At 42.2% G+C, this 14,994-nt stretch overlaps 1 long non-coding RNA gene across 1 annotated transcript; it reads right to left on the bottom strand.

Annotated features, from left to right (window-relative positions):
- Positions 1-430: 430 nt before the first annotated feature.
- LOC125513989 lies at positions 431-6,050 on the bottom strand. Its single transcript, XR_007286228.1, has 3 exons — positions 5,356-6,050; positions 2,001-2,091; positions 431-832 (listed from the first exon to the last, which is right to left on the bottom strand). It is a non-coding gene; the product is annotated as an uncharacterized LOC125513989 (long non-coding RNA).
- Positions 6,051-14,994: the final 8,944 nt, after the last annotated feature.

Raw genomic sequence — 14,994 nt, 5'->3', positions numbered from 1 at the left:
TCTGTGAACTTTTTTCAAATCTGATGAACTTGTTCAAATTTCATCAAATTTGTAAAAAGTTAATTGAAAAATGAAAAGGTTCACCGATTTGAAAAGAGTTCACGAATTTGATTTTTTTTATCATATAAGGAATAAACAAGAGAAAATCAGAAAAAAGAATAAGGAAAAAAGGAAAAAGAAGTAGAAAAGAATGAAAATGGTACGACCTACCGGATAGACATAATGGCCGAGTGGTTAGCTGGTTTTAGCACGAAACGGTAGGTACCTGGTTCGAGTCTGCTTGTGCGCGCTAATTTTTCTTTTATAACTTTCCCTTTCGGAGAGCCCGTACTGTCTTTTATCTGCGCACATTTCTTTCTGGTACGTTCTTCAAATCATTCGTTCTTGAGTACAAGAAAAACAATATCGTATTCTTTATAATTGAATAAAATTTACTAAGGAACAAAAATACTTGGTTATTAATTTGTCGTTTAATATTTGCAGACGTTTTTATAATGGACGCGTCTAGGCAGCAAACGCGTGCTTCCTGTAGTTCCCTGGCACACACCCCATTTAAGGAAGATATCATCCCCCGTCTAGAAAGAGGAACCAAAAAAGGGAAGTCCTATCATCTGATGCCCCCGCACACCAACCAACAAAAAGAAAAGATCTCTCGCGCACCAACTAGCACCACTCTCCTTCCCCGATCACGTGCAGAAAGTCCCACATGTTGTCCTTCCCACCAACCCATCGCATGCCTCGGCTTCTCACTGGCCTTCTTCCTCCCAGATCTCGAACCACATGAAAGCTCATCTCGCCTCTGCCTCCTCTGATGGCCACCATGCAACAAGAACTGCATAAAAAAATTAAGGAACTCACATCAATTTTGCGCTACAGATACCCCTGCACATCCACCCCATCCATACATCCCTCCAACTCAACAGTAAAAAAGGCATTAAAAATCCTAAGAAAAGATGATCTAATTGTTCAGGAAAAACAGGGATCCAACAAGAAAGAGTTGCCTACAGTAGTGAAGATCCTAGTAAAATGGTTGTTAGACACTTTGCTAGATTTGTCTGACACTCCTATGTGGCTTTTCGGTTAGACAAGTTATGTCGTGTTGTAGGCAATTTTCATAATGCTTCCAGGCAACTTCTGTTTCTGAAAACAAAATCGACAGTAGGATAGTTTTCTTTTGGTTTGTTTACTGTTTGGGCAATTTGTGCTTGCGGTGCAGGCAAATTTTATGAGTTGAAAACCAATTTATGCAGCTAGCTAATTTGTTTGTTGCCAAAAAAGTAGAAGGGGAAATTAAAAGCAAGTCTTCCTATAATGTAGGCAATATGTATATAAGTTTTAGGCAACTCATTTTTTTTGTTGTAACAGGAAAGCTAACAGCGAGCTACTCAGGAGGCAGAAAAATACTACTTCCTCCGTCCGGGTTTATTAGGCCTAAAGACAACTTCTTTTAGACCAAGACACATAGTAATTTGCTCACATTAATTCTTTCATTCTACTCCCAATGCACTCTCTCACATGCATGCAGCCAATGAAAAAGCATGCATGAAGTGTATTAATTTTCCGGCCTTAGCACCAACAATAATGACTTTCAATGCAACCAATGAAATGGCTGCATGCATGCACCTTTCCAAAGCAAGGCCTTTTAAAAAGGGACATGCTTGTGATGCTGAGAGGCCTAATAAACCCGGACGGAGGGAGTAGTTGCAAAGATATTAGGGTTTTATGAAGTTTACCTAGAAGTGGCTGGCAAAGCTTCTTGCTTGCAAAGATGGAAAATACTACTCCTTCCTACCAAAATAAGTGACTCGACTTTTGTAAAAATAAGTGACTCGACTTTTGTACTAAAGCTAGTACAAAAGTCGAGTCACTTATTTTGGGAAGGAGGGAGTACTAAAAAGCAAGTACTTCTGGGATGCAGGCAAAATGCATATAAGTTTGAGGCAACTATTTTTTTGGTGAGAAATAAATTCGGTAGTTCTTTGTGGTTGTGCAAAGCTTACCTAGGAGTGGTTGTTGAAGCTTCTTGCTATGGCATGTACACAAAACCTCGAAAACGTTGCTTTGACATTGTTTTAGAATTTAGTGCTCCCCCTGCAACAAAACAAGCAGAAAAAGGAAACACGCCTCAGGTCCTGCACCCCCATCAGGTGCTTATGCACTCCAACCCGATCTCGGATCTCCTACACCCAAAGCTAGCCCTATGGTTCCTAGAGACCCCCAAAATCGATAAGTAAGGAAGAGCAAAGACTAAATGGACTCTGCATCGAACTCATTAGCTTGCTTGCCCCAAAGAAAAATGATAAAATAAAGTGCAAGTAAGGAGCAACTACTAGTAGATACAGGTAATTGCCTACAAATTTCAGGCAAAAGAAATGTGGTCCTATATTCTGTGGAACATCAAGTTGGTGTCCCCCTGGGCAAATGCATTTGTTATTGGAAGCAAGTTGTGATATGACCTAAGCAATTTGCATGGTATATCCAGGTAAACTCCTATTTTTTTTTAAAAAAATACGAGATTGAAAAAGGTAGCAACTCGTACTGGGTTTGTAGGCAATTTCCATAGATTCTATAGCCAACTCATTAGCTTGCTTGCTGAAGAAAAGTAAAAGTAGTAGTCAAGAGCAACTACTACTGGTTTGTAGGAAATTTGCCTACAAGTTTCAGGGAAAAAAATCTGAACCTATATTGTGTTAGTTAACTGGCTGAAGAAACAGCCTGTGTGATTTGAGAGTTATAGAACACCCTAACTCTAGGGGGGGGGGGGGGGGTCAGTTAACTGGCTTGTAACCTAGTGAGAACATATTGATAAGGGGTGGGGGCAGTGAGACATGCGCAAACCCCATCTAAATCCAGGCAAAAACGAAGGGGGACAAAAAAAAGAGGCCATGCCCCCCGGACTATGCATAGTACATTGGGGCAAAATACTATGTGATTGTAGGCAATATAGATATTAAATTGAGGCAAAAAAAAGTGTGATTGTAGGCAAACTGTGTGTTTGATTGTAGGCAAAAAATTGTGCTGCCATGTAACATAGGGGCAAAGGAAAACTATTTCCTAATGGATGATAAAATAAAGCAAATATGTATGTAGCTTGTAGGCAACTGTGATGTTGGTCTTAGGCAAATTTTTTATGTACTCTCATGGGATTGTGCATATTCTCTGCTGGGGGGGGGGCCCATTTAGGGGGAGTTGCTTATGCCAAAACAGCCTGACTTGCATTCTGGTCTCTCATGAGGAAACGACAAACAACTCTTCTACTTGTTTGTAGGCAACTCTAATTTTGATTGCAGGCAAGTCTACAATCGAAATACTGTCGACTTGATCTATTAGTTATTTAGGAAAAAAATGTAGACTTGATCTATTCGTTATTTTGATTGTAGGCAACATAGTTAGTAGTAGTATTAATTTATAATTCATTGATCTCGCATTGACGAGTTTAATGAGTACACAACCATTAAAGCAAAAAAAAACTGAACCATGTCAGCCAAATAAATAACAAAAACATTAGACACAACTTTAGGATTGTTCATTATCAGAGTTATTTTGAGGCAACTGCCTACAATGTGTTGGGCAAGTTTTGGCAAAAACTCAAGCAACCTAAGTAACAACCATTAGCAAAAATCTAAACCATGTCAGGCAATTAAGTAAACAAAAAAACATCAAGCAAAAGTTTAGGATTGTTCATTATCTGAAGTATTTCACCCCAGGCACAAAAAAGCTCAATCTCCGCTCAGGGTCAAAAAACAGCTACCCCCGCTCATGTGTTATCTGAGGCAACTACCTACAGAGTGTTGGGCAACTTCTGAAAAAACTAACAACCCACTAGGATTGAGTTTCATCCAATCTTGTGCTGGTATGAAAGCTTCTAGGGCACTAACTGAAAACAACTAGCAAGTCCTGGAACCATGTCATGCATCCTAAGTAACAAAAACTAAAGCCCATTTGGGCAAATTCTGAACAATATCAGGCAATTCAGTAACAACCGGCAGGCAAGTTTTGTTACTTAGGATCAAAAACTACACAAAAAAGCTCAAATTCTCAACTCGAGGATCAACAACTACGTGACATTCGGGCCGATAAAAATATTCCTAATGTAAGCAACGCATTGGTGTGTCCGAGTTTTTTTGTACTCTAAAGTAAGCAAAAGTTGAATGTGTTGACTAGTAGCAAAACTCCACAGTAGAAGGATCCGGTAAGAGCTCATAGCAAGACTCTGACAACTCGCTCCAGAAATCCAAGCAACTAGGGCTAACACGCCTGCAACTCCACCATGGCACCCCCTTAAAAAGCCCTACAACTTCGTCGTAAAGGGGATCTGGCAACACAATTCCGACAACTAGCGACACAAATTCAGGCAACTCACGTCCCTGACCAAAAACTATCATGCCACCGTAGTTCAGAACGATGGGCGGGGGAGATCTATCGTGAGATACTACACCGTGTGCGCCTCGCCGTCGGCCACATACCCACGACCACATGCACACATGAAAACTGCCCCCACATCCCCTCGGTCCAATTTGACCTTGATTTGAGTGGAATAAAATGCATGTGTGAGGGAATCAATGACGCTTACCAGCGATTTGAGGCCCAATTCCTCGACCGCTGACAATGACTAAGGCAACTATAGGTTATCATTTAGCCACTTCATCGATATCCCCTAGACAACAAAATGGTGTGAAGTTTACCCGAAACAACTTCTTTCTTCATCCCTAGGCAAGTAGTGGTTGCAGTTTAGGCAGCATGCATCTTGTACCAGACAAGAAAAGAAAATACTACAAAGTGTGCAGTAAGCAAACATCAACCATCTCTGTACAAAAATATGCCGGATAATCCATATGAATTTGCATATGTCGCATATTACAAAAAATTAACAATGATTTTAAGTTCATATGTGGTTGTAAGCGACTAGAATTAAACATTGAATTAGCCAAGCACTAATGAATAGACAAAAAAAAGGCTCTATGAGCCAACTTGCCACAGGATGAAGATATGCCGGCATTGTACTGTCTCGTACAGCCGCCTTAAACCTGTAGGCATGATTCATGCTGAAAGCAAGAACTAGGGATCATGGTGAGCAGATTTTGCAGAAAAAAATGGTAGGCTCATTCATCAATCAGAGCATCATGTACAACACTCAATTCAACCCCTCACCACCTCCGTGAGTGAGCCAGACCAAACCAAACTCGCGTAAGGAAAAGCATCGCTGAAAATACTGAATATTGCGACTAACCTACTCTTGAATCCCTAGTTTTGATTTTGAGGCACCCACAACAGTACGCCAGAATAATTGTTTTGTCTCTGGGCAATAACCAAATGTGTGATGATGCGAGCAGCACGTATTGGGGAAAATCTTACCTCGGTCAGTGTACGAGAACTGGAGCAGTTGCCGGCGTAGCAGTTCGTCCCCAATCCCCAGTTCGCCCGTCGACCGCCCTCCCTTCTGTCCACCCCAAACCAAGCTCGGCGACGGACAAATGGGACCGGAGTGAAGGGCCCCGCGGCTGCTTCCGTTGGTCAGAGCTCTTGGGATCGCGCGGCGGCGTTGGCCCGGATCTGGCGCCTCCCACTCCTGCACGCGAGGTGGTCGTGTTGCACGGACGCGCGGGTACCTTCTCGAGCCCTCGCTCCTGCACGAGCGCGGCGCACGGAGGAGCGACGCCGGCCAGACCCCCTCTCTCCTACCTACGCCTGGTGGTCACCGCGCGCGGATGGCGCTCTGGCCCCTCTCTCTCCGCAGAGTGGTATTTCTCCTCCCTCTTCTCCCCACGCCTCCCAAAATCTAGTAATCTCCGGTAGCTCCGCCACGGAATCGATGAACGCGGCGGTGGATTTGGGAGAAGAAGCTGCCATGGGTCGCATTTCACACCCTTGTAGCCGCAGACGAGGTGGGTGTGCTTGGCGCAGCGCGCGGCGTCGGGAGTTGGCTGGAGGAGCGAGGCGGCGGAGCGCGTAGCCGGGAGGATGAGTGCGGCTGGCGGGCACGTGGCCAGGAGGAGGAGCGGGGCGGCGGCCGCGTATGGAGGAGGCGCGGGGCTTGAGTAGAGTGGATAAGGTGCGGGAGACTTGTCGTAGGGCGTTTGTAGACGTTTCGCTCCGCAACCCGACAATGCGGCACCTGGCGATCGGATCCTGATCCGACGGTTCGGAAAGGTGTGTGCTCCGGACCACTAAACAGCAAAGCTTTGCTTTTAAAAATTCAGGTTTTATAATAGCTATAGCTATGCCCTCATCACTGGCACGACACCCCAACGCACATCCCGTGAACGTCCACCCGGGCACACCCAGCGCATACTGTTCAAACGACCCGCACGTTGGCCAAGGGCGTACGCGAACTCAGATGGGTGGGCGCACACGCTTGGGAAAAAAATAGCAGGTCAACCATCTTTATTCGAGGTGAACAACAAAGCCACGTCCAATACATCATGGTTCAATGTAAATTGCAAAAATCATCTTGTTAAAATGGACTGACAGTCCCTAATTCTCTTTATGAACACTTTTTTTATTTTTTATGAACATTTCCGGAATTCATCAGTATTTCTCAAATTTGTGGACATTTTATGAATCCGTGAACATTTTTTTGATTCACAAACATTTTTGAATTCATGAATATTTTTAATTGATGAACATTTTTTGAATTTGCAATCATTTTTGTCAAACTCAGAAACATTTTATTGAATTCGTATTTTTAAATCTGTGAACATTCTTTAAAATTTAAAAATACGGTCTAAATTTAAAATAAAATGTTGTTAAAAAATAAAGAAAATAAACGGTTATGCGTGCGGTCATTCGTGGCTGCCGTGGCACGCTAGGCCAGGCCTATGGAGCGAGCGACACGAGCAAGCGCTCGAGCTGAGGTGTGAGCTACACCATTTCTAGTGTCGCACGCGATACACAGCTATGCCCTATCGCTCAGAGTATTCCAGCAGCCAATAAATCTCAAACCAATATTCCAGGCTTCAGTAAGAGAGTGTTTGGAGTGCCTCCGCTCCCAGACTCGGCTCCGCGGAGCCAACGGAGCTGTATCCTAAAATACTGAAGCTGCAAATTAAGTACATCACAACTCCTCTAATTTCACGAATCTAGTGGATATCCGAACAAAGCCTAACTTTAGCTATTAACATACAACACACTCTAAAGGTTGTAAAAACAGAGAATTTCTCTGCTTTAAAAGTACAGGGGCCGTCATGCATGCATATCAGACCAACAACATGAGACTAGTCATATCATAGTGAGAAGCAATTTAGATCAGTAACATGCATATATTGCTAGTCTATGTTAATATCTTCATAATAAGTAATCTATGTATATGCAAGATATTATTTACTTAAATCTATATCTATATCTATACCTACTATTAAAGGGAATATGTATTCTTGGTTTGGTTTAGTCCTTTACGTTTGGTTTACACACGTTAAACGATCTGGGCTAGTTACTTGTATGTTGATGGGCCTTTTATGAGCTTTCATAGAGAGACCGCGAAAAATAATTGGGTCAAAATAAATCAACATTGTGAGAATTGAACACAAAACCTCCTATCTATCTCTTAGATATAACAACCAAAGACTTATGCAACTTTCATATTTACTAATCCCAACTCACTCTAAATATACGAGTGGCAGTCACCATGTTTATTTTTTTGCGAGAAAAGGAGTTGATATTAAAACGACCAAATTACTGAAAGATCCACACAGAAAAGGAAATTACAACCAAACCCCTCTGCAACCCGACTACGCCGGCGCCGTGGACGAGCCGGTGACGCGCCGTTCCCGCCGCTGCTCGCTGACGCCTTGAATCGAAGCAGCCCCCGGGCAAAATAGGAAGTCTCCGATCAACGGTCCCTGAGGACCTACATCCATGGCCGTCGTCGTCGTCGCACCGCTCAACATCGCCTTCCTTCTCCAGATCTTCAACCGCCGGAATCGCCATCCCTCGATCTCCGGCACGGGGGAACCGTGCACGGCCTCTCCACCGAGCAGCGAGCACAAAGAAAGGAGCTGGTCCACCGCGGAGCTCCACCGGAACTTCGCCGTCGAAGGGGAGACCAACACCTGCAAAAAGGCGATCCAGTCGCACCGCCACCTCCACGACGCCACCGGCTGGCTCCTAGGCACTCCTACAATATGTACACGCTGCAAATCGGGCTTCCCCGTTCCTCCCGCCGCTGGAGCGTCCGGCGGAGGGCGAGGGAGCCGCCGATTCGACAACGGTAAGGTGAAGAACCCGGGGTTCGCACAAATCGCCCTTCGTTCCTGTAGAAGGGGAAGGGTGAGGTCCAAGGCTCATGTTTAGGGAGAGCTAATTAAGCGAATGAGCTAATAAAAAAAGGATTGTGGGCTTAAATATAATATTTAAACAGATATGGCCAATTAAAGAAAGGATTATGGGTAAATCGGTGGAATAACTATTAGAAAAATTATGGTCTTAATAAATTCTACATGAAGAATTTGAGGTAAAAATGCAGGATAATTAAAAGGAAAAATCTATAGGCGTTAATGTGTTGGGGCTACTAAATTAGAAAAGAAAGGGTTTGATTCCCGACTAAAATGGATGAGCACTTCATGATAATTAATGAAAGGATCATACTTAAATGCCATTATGTAGCGACCAGACCTCAAACAGTCTGATCTCTGTGCTCCGGTGTCATCCCTGGATCAGTAATGCTGACACCACACAGTACTCGGAGGATTTATAGCAGAGTAGCAATCACACACTTATTACATCGAGTGTCTCAAAAGAGAATTTATTACAATAAATATGGCTTAAGACCATCTAGTGACGATAACAGCGGAAGGCTTGGAAGATAAGTGAGTCCATCAACTCCAACGGCATCACTGAGTATAGAACCACGACCTAAAACTCCTTAATCGTCGTCTGAAAAGTCTGCAACATTAACGTTGCAGCCCGAAACGGGTCAGCACATGGAATATGCTGGCAAGGTAACACATAGAGAGTAATGAAATGCAACAGCTATACTATATGCATATTTGGCTGGTGGAAAGCTCTATGGTTACAGTTTTTGCGTAAAGCCAATTTTTCCCTACTTCAAAGGAATAAAATTAATTACTATCATGATGGTTGTTAAACATTGAGAATGATTGACAGCATTCTCAATCCCAATTAAAGTAGCATCATTAAAACCCATCAAAATTAATTTAGAGTAACATGTTGAGATTCACATGAAAATCCAGGTACTAGATACTTAAGATGTCCATAACCGGGGACACGGCTAACCATGATTAGTTTGTTACACTCTGTAGAGTTTGCGCACTTTTCCCCACAAGACTCGATCGCCTCCGTTTGGTTTCTCGCACTACATGGTGTTTGAGAAGACGAATGACCGAGACATAGTCTTTCAGAAGCGCTAGCACCTTACGATCGGGTAGACCGTACCACCTACATCCCCTACATCTGCTAGTCTACCACTGTAAGAGTTCGCACAACTTAGTCAACTATGCCAGAGCCCATAATGGCTTGTGGCTGCACACGGAAGTTTCTAGTATGAAAAATCTCATGATCCCTTTGAGCCTGGGTGGCGGTCCAAAGAAAACAGGCAAGTCCTGGAAACCCCAGGTGCCTCAATCCACCCAGATGTGTGTTGTGTTGCCACCTTAGATAAACTATTAATTAACAATCTCACATCTGTCATGGATATCACTCACCCAATCCATGTCTACTAGCATAGCATGGCATAATAAGCAAACGTAGAAGTAACTCCCAAAGGTTTGATAATAAACAGGTAATAGGTACTACCTCATCTACTTCCCATCCCACAATTTAATTAGATCCTAATCATGCAATGTGTGAGGATTGATCTAATGCAATAAAACTGGGTTGTAGAAAAGGTATGATCAAAGTGTTACTTGCCTTGCTGATGATCCGCGTAACCTAGAGATTCAACGTAACAGGCGGCGCACTCCGGGTATTCTATCGCAGACAAACAATAAGCATACAATAAGTACTCATCTAATGCACAGGTAAAACTCAAATAGCAGATCTAACCAGAAAGTTCAACTTAAGAACCCTGATTGGCAAAAAGAATCAAATCGAACGAAACAAAAGAAATCAAACGGCGAAAGAAAACAACTTCGTTCTAGTAATCTGAATCTAGGGCAAATTTTACAGTAGCAAAAACTTGTTTAAGTTGGTTATTCGGAAAGAGGGTTTCGAGACGAAACTCCAGGTGCTTGAATCGCCTGATTCCGATAAACGAGCGAAAAGTTATACTAAAACGAAAATCGGATCAGAAATCGCGATCAGAAAATAACCGCGGAAAATCCGACGAAAAAGACAAACGACGAACAGAATTTTTTTCTTAAAAAAGAAACTGCACGGAAAACGAGGCGGCGGCGAACCTCGAAAGTCGCGCGGCTCCAGCGGCGGCGGCGGCGGCTGGGAGGCGGCGGCTAGCTAGGGTTAGGTCGGGCGCTGGCTCTCTCCCCCGGGCGCTATATAAAGGCCCCCGGCCGGCGGAGTCCAGGCCGAATACGGCCCGTAGTCGGTTCGTGTTTTTTTTTTAAATCCGCTCGGAAGAAAAATAAAAAAAATACTAAACGGACTCCAAAAATCACGAAATAAATTTTGCCGGGTTCTTAAAATCAAGCCCGATAAAGTGAACATTTATCTGGGCCCAAACTACAACTTTGAAAAACGCGCATTTTTCCTAAATTCAAATAAAAATACCGAAAAACTCCGAAATAAAACTTATTTGATTTTTTTATTAAATCCTCAATATTTCTATATTTTGGGAAAGTCATTTTATTCCCTCTCTCATATTTTGTAATAAAAATAATTGATGATAAAATAAATTAAATCAAATGATCCTGTTTTACATAATTTGAGAAAACTCAAATATGTCAATAACGAAATCCTCAACTCTCTTCGTGGGTCCTTGAGTTACTTAGGATTTTCTAGAATCAAAACCAAAAGCAAAATAAAATATGATATGCATGATGACCTAATGTATAACATTCCAAATTGGAAATTTGGGATGTTACACATTAAAAAAAGGATTGTATTTAAATGAAATCAGTGGGACATTACGCCCCGCAAAGAAAATATGAACACGACTAAATTGCAACGTATTTTTTTATGTTCATTTTGTAGAAGGATGATGCTGTGTTGCAATATGTTCTTCATAATGAATCTGATGCCGTGGAACATTATGCTTGTGCAAAATATCAATTTTCCCCGTTGCAACGCACGGGTATATGTGCTAGTGTAAACTCATTTTAGGGGAATGGTCTTTGTTGGTATTTCTGCATTATTTTGGGTTGTGTGGAAACGCCGCAATGATATAATATTTGAAAGAAAAAGAATCAATGACCCTTTGTGTGTGGTGAAACTGATTTGCAACTACATCTTGGATTGGTATATTTTGTAGATCAAGGACCCAGAGAGAAGAATCTTGCAGCTGGGAGCAAAAGTGATAGAACGGGTCGCAAGTGAAATTTTCAGAGCTTCATAGGGATGTCACTTGGGTGTGCTGAAGTTGGAAAATTAAATAAATGAAACAAGAGCAGTTTTAGCATGCTCCCTCTTAACCCCTCTTTTTACATGATAGATAAGAGTATATAATAGATCCGAGCCGTTGATCTTATTAATTAATATTTTAATAAACTCTTATCTTCTTACCTCACATGTAAAAAGAAGAGGTAAGAGAAAGCATGTTAAAATTTGCCATGAAACAACCCTTCTGTCCTACTACTTCTGATGCTCCTTCAGCAGCTTTTGGCTACTTGTTTTCGATGATATCCTGTACTTTCTTTCGCGTTCGATATGGACTAGTCAAATTCTGCTTCTTTTGTGAGCTGGCTTGTAATGGTATTTTAAAAATAGACTAGTAGTCTTAGTATGATGCGGGTCGAGTAAGGGGAGTCTGTTACTAGAACTGGGTTTCTTTATATGAAATCGGAGAGGAAAAATCCTCTCTTATGTAAAAGAAAAATATAAACTCATTTTTTCTTGAGATGCGTTATGTTACAGTAACATATACATTATCATAAATATTTTTATCCTTATTAACTATTTGCCACATATTTAAATTTACCTTGGGTAGGTCAGGGGATATTGCCCTAACCCGCACACCCGTCCGCGGTAATGGGCTGACCATTATTCTGTTTCTGTGTCTTCTGTGTCTTTTTTTTGTTTTGGTTTTTCTTTTTTATTTTCTTAGATTTAAAATTTGTGTTTCTTTTGAAAATTGTGAGCAGTTTCTAAATTCTAGAACTTTTTTAAAAATCAGGAAAATTTTAAGTTCATTTTTTCAATCAAGAAAGTTTTCAAATCCATTTAAAATAATATGTGCTCATTTTTCATATTCGTGAACAATATAAAAATCACAAAATTGTTTGAAATTTGTGAAAAATGTGAATTTCGTGAACACTTTTTGATCTTGCACACTTTTTTTTAACTTCCTGAGCATTTTATGTATTCGTGATCATTTTTTGAAATTTAAAATTTATTTTCAAATTCACAAACATTTATTGGTTTCACAAACTTTTTGAAGTTCATGAGCATGTTTAACACTTGCAAACTTTATAAAATGCTTGAACATTTTCAAACTCACGAATATTTACTGAATTGATGAATATTTTTTGAAATTCATTAACCTTCTTTGAAATTCATGAACATTTTTCAAAATCATAATAATATTTGAAATTCACAAACATTTAGAATTTTCATCGATGAATAGGGGCTCTCCACCGCAATGTTGATGCAAAACATGGAGCAATTTGTACCGACGGATGTAAAGAACACATCAACATGGTGCCACACAATGTTTTTTTTTAAAATGAGGATAGATCTCCGGCCTCTGCATCTGGACGATGCATGCAACCATTTTATTAATTATTCACAAAGACTACAAAGTAATAAATCAGTCAACCTGAAGCCTTCATCTAGGCAACACCTGTTGCTGCTCCTATCCCCTTGATGAAGGTATGCCGAATAGCCAGGCCGAATACAAAACGGACATCACACTAAACCCTAAGAGCATCTCCACTCGTTCGCCCCCCAGCGCACCGGTTGGCGCTATTTTGGCCCTTCGGCCGGCACTTTTTAGGCCCTGGGGGCGATCTAGTTTCCAGCCACGCCCCCCGGGTGTCGGCCCCAAGACGTTATAAATTCAAACTTGACATTTCCTGCTACCCAAAAAATGCCACAAGTTCGGCAATCAGCGCCACAAGTCCCGCGATCACCATGCCACAAGTTCGGCGATCAGCGCCACAAGTCTGGTGATCACCATGCCACAGTTCGGCGATCAATAACTCGGAAGTTCGGCGTGCAAAAGGAAGTACGCGTAGGCAATGCATTAAACGACGGCGCTGTCCTCCGGCGTCGGACTAGCGGGAGTCGGTGTGTGAGACGTCCATTTTGCATCATGTTTTCCCACTGTTATTTATAATGTTTTTATCCATAATAATGCTTTTCGAAATAATTCTAATGCCTTTTCCCTCATAATTTGTAAGGAACACACCAAGAGGGAGAATTCCGGCAGCTGGAAATCTGGACCTGGAAAAGCTACTTCAGGCCACCTATTCTCCACAACTCCAAATGAGCTGAAACTTTACAGAGATTTTTTATGGATTATTTGAGAAATACTGGAGCCAATAAACACCAGAGGGGGCCACCAGGTGGGCACAACCCACCTGGGAGCGCCAGCCCCCCCAGGCGCGTCCTAGTGGGTTGTGGCCTCCTTGGCCCACCTCCGGTGCCCATCTTCTGGTATATAAGTGGTTTTGACCTAGGAAAAATAAGGGGGAGGACTTTTGGGACGAAGCGCCGCCGCCTTGAGGCGGAACTTGGGCAGGAGCACTTTTGCCCTTCGGCGGAGCGATTCCGCCGGGGGAGCTTCCCTACCGGAGGGGGAAATCATCGTCATCATCATCACCAACAACTCTCCCATCTTGGGGAAGGCAATCTCCATCAACATCTTCAACAACACCATCCCCTCTCAAACCCTAATTAATATCTTGTGTTCAATCTTGTTACCAGAACTATATATTGGTACTTGTGGGTGACTAGTAGTGTTGATTACATCTTGTAGTTGATTACTATATGGTTTATTTGGTGGAAGATTATATGTTCAGATCCATTATGCTATTTAATACTCTTCTGATCATGAACATGTTTATCATTAGTGAGTAGTTACTTTTGTTCTTGAGGTCACGGAAGAAATCATGTTGCAAGTAATCATGTGAACTTGATATGTGTTATTTTGATAGTATGTATGTTGTTATTCCCTTAGTGGTGTCATGTGAACGTCGACTACATGACACTTCACCATATTTGGGCCTAAGGGAATGCATTGTGGAGTAGCAATTAGATGGTGGGTTGCGAGAGTGACAGAAGCTTAAACCCCAGTTTATGCGCTATTCCATAAGGGACCGATTGGATCCAAAAGTTTAATGCTATGGTTAGAATTTATTCTTAATACTTTTCTCGTAGTTGCGGATGCTTTCGGGAGGGTTAATCATAAGTAGGAGGTTTGTTCAAGTAAGAACAACACCTAAGCACCGGTCCACCCACATATCAAATTATCAAAGTAGTGAACACAAATCAAACCAACATGATGAAAGTGACTAGATAAAATTCCCGTGTACCCTCAAGAACGCTTTGCTTATCATAAGAGACCGTTTTGGCCTATTCTTTGCCTCAAAAGTAGGGGCAGAGACATGGGGCGAGCAGGGGCTAGACCCCCCCCCCCAAATCGTTCGCACCCCCAGGCGATCTGCTATATTTGTAGTAGTACTAATATGGGTAGTTAACTACTAATCAGTATGTACTTAAGGCCCGGGCCCATAGATCCTTTCAGCCGTGTACACCCAGCCCAAAAATAACTCATTATGGTTTCGTGTAAGCCTAGAAAGCCCATTCCGCGTAACCTAGACGCTAATTACCAATAACCTAGACGCTAATCGATCGATTGATTCCGCCGTTGCGCCTCTGCTTGCCGCCACAACAGCCGCAAGCAGAACAGGATACTGCCGCGGTGCT

This window comes from Triticum urartu, chromosome 6 (assembly GCF_003073215.2).
Source record: "Triticum urartu cultivar G1812 chromosome 6, Tu2.1, whole genome shotgun sequence".
Lineage (NCBI taxonomy): Eukaryota > Viridiplantae > Streptophyta > Magnoliopsida > Poales > Poaceae > Triticum > Triticum urartu.
This window is presented reverse-complemented; position numbering and strand designations above follow the sequence as displayed.